Here is a 6,232-nt window from a genome sequence, read left to right as displayed (position 1 = left end):
AGTTTGGTTTGAGTCTGCTTGGGACAGCTACTAATGATGACATTTTGTTGTCAATCACAGACCCACAGTTCCAATTCAACAGAGACCCCAATGGTAAGGGGACCACTACTTTCCACTTAGGTCTGGAAGCCACAAAAACCCTATACCCTGCTCCACTCTGTTCTAAAAAAGTGATTGTGGAAGAGTTGAACCCCAGTTCACTGCTGTCAGCTCACTCCAGCAATCTGCCTGCTCTTGGCAAGTTTCCTTCTTTCCCCCTCTCCTTTCTCAAGTCTTCTGGAGCCCTAGAGAAGGGGTTTTTTGCTGTTTCTCAGCAAGATTATCTAGTCACTCAACTCAGCTCTCAAGGTTACCACCAGAAACTCCTGGTGTGGGTATTCTGGTAGCTGAAGCGTCTGTGGGTTCCTTTTTTTTTTTAAATCTCCTCTCTGCTGCTCTATTTTGTATTGCTAGTGAGGTTTCTGCTTCTCCATCTGTGATAGTTGGAGCTGTGTGTCAACTTGGCTGGACCACAATTCTGGTGGTTTAATCAATTGTGACGTGGGTTATTCCCATGATGAGATCAGATGTATATGTTTTCAGCAGCCAATCTGTTGAAAGGGAGTTTCCCTAGGGATGTGCCATGTTTCTAATATATTTATGGACATCCTGTGGATTGGGATCCTGTTGTGCTGCCTACAACAGTCTGTGAGTGAACAATCATTCAGCCTGAAGGTCTTGGATTCATCATTCATTGGAGTCAACAGTGAGTAGACTGCCTGCCAACCTTGAGCTCGTCAGCCCCTGCAGCTGCTTAAGTCAGGAAAAGCCTGCAACTTGATGTTTGATCCAAGAACTTGGGACTTGGCAACTTGTATAAGTGTGTGAGCCATTTTCCTAAGATAAATTTCTCTTTCTCTATATGTATATATAAGCTTTACTGGTTTTACTTTTCTAGAGAACCCAGCCTAATACATTTGGTACCGGGAGAGGTTCTACAGAGACAAAATCATAAGGATGGGCTTCCTAAGTTGGTTCTCACCAATTCTGTTTTGGTTTCCCAATTTGATTAATCATAAAGGCACTGGTGACGCTGCCTCCATTAGTAAAGAGGGTCCTGCTAATCCATGGCTTGAGGTGGCAACATTAATATGCAAAATAGCACCACCAATAGATCAAGTACTTTTGAGAAATGAGGCTCTGGGTGATCACATATTTGACACTCTTCTGCAATTTTGTCAGCATGAGTAGTATAAGGAAGCTGGTTAGTTGGTCCTACTTATGCTAGACAAAGTGGTGAAAGAGTGAGGTATGTTCAGAGCTGCTGAGTCACAGCTTAAGTGCTACATAAAAGACCTCAATGTTTCCAGTTGTGCTCTGAAAGAAAGCTTCATTTCTTCCCATAACAGAGCTGATATTGCCGAAAACCAAACCCAGAGTCTAATTGTAAGGGTGGCTGAATTACAACTCCAATTAAATTGCCAATGCAAAATGATGTCTGAAGTTAAAGCGAGGGCATTGATTGGGAAAAAATGGGATCCTGAAACCCATTTATGGGTTTATGGGCAGATAGTCAGGAAGATCAGGATATGGAGCCTGTAAATTCTGTTGAATTCCTCCCACCTGAAGAGATTACTATAAAACCATTATCTCTTCTACCTCAGTTTGATAGGATTAACCCAAATATTCCTGCTGGGTTATTGCCAGAGGCAGAGGCCATGGAAGACATTGCTGAATGGTCTCAGGAACTTCCCCAACCACCCATTGTTGCTGCTAGACCTAAAACGAAAGTTAAGTCCAAGTGAGCCCCAAAAGGTGACCTACAAAGTGTGACTGAGGAGGTGGTATGTTACACCTGAGAAGACCTGCTTGATTTTGCTAACATGTACAGATAGAAACCTGGAGAATAAATATGAGAATGACTACTGAGGGTGTGGGAAAATGGTGCAGGGAATGTAACATTGGATTGGTCTGAGTTTATTGACTTAGGCCCACTAAGTAGCATAGTGCCTAAGGCACTTGACTGCTAATCAGAAGGCTGATGGTTCAAACCCACCAGCCACTCCTCAAAAGGAAGATTGGGCAATCTACTTCCGTTGTGATACTGCCTCAGAAACCCAAGGGGGGTTGCTATGAGTTGGGTCCGACTTGACGGCACATAACAACAACAACAACAAGTACAGATTATTCATTCAGTGTTTCAGCTCAAGAGGATAAGAAAGGATCTAATTGTTTATTTGGTTGGCTTACTTAAGCAAGGATTATGCAATGACCTACCTTAAGTCAAGTTGAAGTACCAGACTTGCCTTGGTATAATGTCGAAGGTATCCAGAGGCTTAGGGAAATGGGCCTATTAGAATGGATTTATCAGATTAGACCCCTAGAGCCAGAAATGGAGAGTCCAGAGGACACACCTTTCACCAGTATGGTGAGGAATAAATTTGTGAAGGGAGCTCCAGCATCCTTGAAGACTGCTGTGATTGCTATTTTATGTAAGCTGGATTTGACAGTGGAAACTTTCCTAATTGAACTAAGACACTTAACTACGATGGGGCTGATTGGACCAGATGATAGTAGGGGCCAAATGACAGCAGTTAATCAACAAAGGCAAGATGGGCGTGGTTACCATAATTGACAGCAGAGTCAGAACAGTAATCAGACTACTCAGGCTCGTGTGGAATTATGACACTGGCTACTTAGTCATGGTGTTCCTAGTAGTGAAATACATGGCAAACCTACTAAATAGTTACTTGATCTGTATAGACAGAAGAATTCTAGGTCATGGGAACAGCAGCCTAGACTGAAATGCCAGAATACAGAGTCGTGGCCTCTCAATCAATTCCCAAACTTGAGTCAGTTTAGAGACCCAAAACCCCTTGAATGAAGGGGAGGCCAGGTATTCTTGAGGAAGGAACCCATTACATTGCCAAAAATTTATAATGTCAGTCTTTCTCCCAGCCTTTCCCAAAGGGATCTGAGGCATTTTACTAGAGTGACTGTTCATTGGGGGAAAAGGAAATAATAAGACTTTTCGGGGATTACTGGACATTGGCTCTGAACTGACACTAATGCCAGGAGACCCAGAGCACCATTATGGCCCACCAGTCAGAGTGGGGACATACAGAGATCAAGTTATTGATGTTGTCTTAGCTCAGGTACATCCCACAGTTGGTCCAGTGGGTCCCCAAACCCATCCTGTACTGATTTCCACACTTTCAGAATGCACAATTGGAATAGATATACTGAGCAATTGGCAGAATTCCCACATTGGGTCCCTGAAATGTGGAATGAGGGCTATTATGGAAGGAAAAGCCAATGGAAGCCATTAGAACGGCCTCTGCCTAGAAAAATAGTAAACTAAAGGCAATACTGCATCCCTGGAGGGGTTGCAGAGGTTACCGCCACCATAAAGGACTTGAAGGATGCAGGGGTGGTGATTCCCAACACATCTCCATTTAATTCGCCTATTTGGCCTGTGCAAAAAACAGATGGATCTTGGAGAATTACAGTAGATTATCGTAAACTTAATCAGGTGGTGACTCCAATTGCAGCTGCTGTTCCTGATGTGGTTTCATTGTTTGAGCAAATTAGTACATCTCCTGGTACTTGGTATGCAGCTATTGATCTGGCCAATGCCTTTTTCTCAATACCAATTTCAAAGGACCATCAGAATCAGTTTGCCTTCAGCTGGCAAGGCCAACAGTATACTTTCATAGTGCTTCCTCAAGGGTATATCAACTCCCCAGCACTATGTCATAATTTAGTCCATAAGGATCTTGATCACCGTTCCCTTCCACAAGACATTACACTGGTCCATTATATTGATAACATTATGCTGATTGGACCTAGTAAGGAAGACATATTGATGACTCTAGAGTTATTGATGAGACATGTGAGTGCTGGAGGGTGGGAAATTAACCCAACAAAAATTCTGGCACCTTCCACCTCAGTGAAATTTCTAGGGGTCCAATGGTGTGGGGCATGTTGAGATATTCCTACTAAAGTGAAGCATAAGTTATTGCATCTGGTTTCCCCCACAACTAAAAAGGAGGTAGGCCTCTTTGAATTTTGGAGGCAACATATCTCTCATTTGGGGGTGTTGCTTTGGCCTATTTATCAAGTGACTTGGAAAGCTGCTAGTTTTGAGTGGGGCCCAGTACAACAGAAGGCTCTGCAACAGGTTCAGGCTGCTGTGCAGGCTGCTCTGCCAATTGGGCCATATGATCCAGATGATCCAATGGTACTTGAAGTGTCTGTAGCAGATAGAGATGCTGTTTGGAGTCTTTGGTAGGTCCCTATTGGTGAATTGCAATGCAGACCCTTGGGACTTTGGAGCAAAGCCCTGCCATCTTCTGCAGATAACTACTCTCCTTTTGAGAAACAGCTTTTGGTTTGTTACTGGGCTTTACTAGAGACTGAATGCCTAACCATGGACCACCAAGTCACCATGAGGCCTGAGCTGCACATCATAAACTGGGTGTTGTCTGACCCATAGTGTCATAAAGTTGGACATGCATAGCAGCATTCCATTATTAAATGAAAATGGTATATCAGAGATCAGGCTTGAGCAGGACCTGAAGGCAAAAGTAAGTTGCATGAGGAAGTGGCCCAAATGCCTATGGTCTTCACTGCAGTCACTATACCTACCCTCTCCCACTCTGCACCTATGGCCTCATGGGGAGTTCCTTATGATCATTTGACTGAGGAAGAGAAAACTTGTGCCTGGTTTACAGACGGTTCTACACAATATGCAGGCACCACTTGAAAGTGGACAGCAGTGGCACCAGCCCCTTTCTGGGACTTCCTTGGACGACAGTGGTGAAGGGAAATACTCCCAATGGGCAGAACTTTGAGCTGTGAATATGACTGTTCACTTTGCATGGAACAAGAAATGGCCAGATGTGCGCTTGTATACAGATTCATGGGCTGTGGCTAATGGCTTGGCCAGATGGTGTGACACATGGAAGAAGCATGATTGGAAAATTGGTGACAAGGATGTATGGAGATGAGGTATGTGGATAGATCTCTCTGAATGGGACAAAGGATAAAGATATTTGTGTCTCATGTGAATGCCCATAAAAAGGTGACCTTGGCAGAGGAGGACTTTAACGATCAGGTGGATAGATGACACATTTTGTGGAAACCAGCCATCTTTTTTCTCCAGCTACTCCGGTCATTGCTCAATGGACTCATGAACAAAGTGGCCGTGGTGGCAGGGATGGAGGTTATGTATGGGCTCAGCAACATGGATTCCCATTTAGCAAGGCTGATTTGACTACTGCCACTGCTGAATGCCCAGTCTGCCAGCAACAGAGACTAACACAGAATCCTTAATATGGAACCATTTTTTGGGATGATCAGCCAGCAACCTGGTGGTAGATTGATTATATTGGAGTACTTCCATCATGGAAAGAACAGCCTTTTGTTTCTAGTGGAATAGATACTTATTCTCAATATGAATTTGCCTTCCCTGTGTGCAATGCTTCTGCCAAACCACCATCCGTGGACTTACAGAATGCCTTATCCACCATCATGGAATCTGACACAGCATTGCTTCAGATCAAGGGACTCACTTCACAGCAAATGAAGTGTGGCAATGGGCCTATGCTCATGGAATTCACTGGTCTTACTATGTTCTCCATCATCCAGAGCAGCTGGTTGATACAAGGATGGAATGGCCTGCTGAGAACACAATTATGCTGCCAGCTAGGTGGCAATACCTTGAAAGACTGAGGCAATGTTTTCCAGGAGGCTGTATATGCTCTAAGCCAGCATCCAACATATGGTTCTGTTTCTCTCATAGCCAGAATTCACAGGTACAGGAACCAAGGATTGGAAATGGGAGTGGTACCATTCACTATTACCCCTAGTGACCCACTGAAAAAATTTTTGCTTCCTCTCTCTGCTACCCTATGCTCTGCAGGTTTGGAGACCTTAGTCCCAAAGGGAGGAGCAGTACCACCTAGAGACACAATAGTGATTGCATTGAACTGGAAATTAAGAATATCACCCAGCCATTTTGGCTTCCTCATGCCTCTGGATCAACAGACAAAGAAAGACGTTACTGTACTATCTGGTGTGATAGATCCTGATTACCAAGGGTAACTTGGATTGACATTACATAATGGAGGTAAAGAAGAATATATCTGGAATACAAGAAATCCTCACAACTGGACCAATGAGCAGCATCACAATCAATGGAGAGAAGATTGAGGTTGTCAAGGAATTCACATTGCTTGGTTCTACAATCGAT

Source organism: Orycteropus afer, unplaced genomic scaffold, assembly GCF_000298275.1.
Source record: "Orycteropus afer afer isolate SDZICR_OR568_19922 unplaced genomic scaffold, OryAfe1.0 scaffold00606, whole genome shotgun sequence".
Classification (NCBI taxonomy): domain Eukaryota; kingdom Metazoa; phylum Chordata; class Mammalia; order Tubulidentata; family Orycteropodidae; genus Orycteropus; species Orycteropus afer.
The sequence above is the reverse complement of the archived record's forward strand: the minus strand, read 5'-3'. Positions refer to the sequence as shown.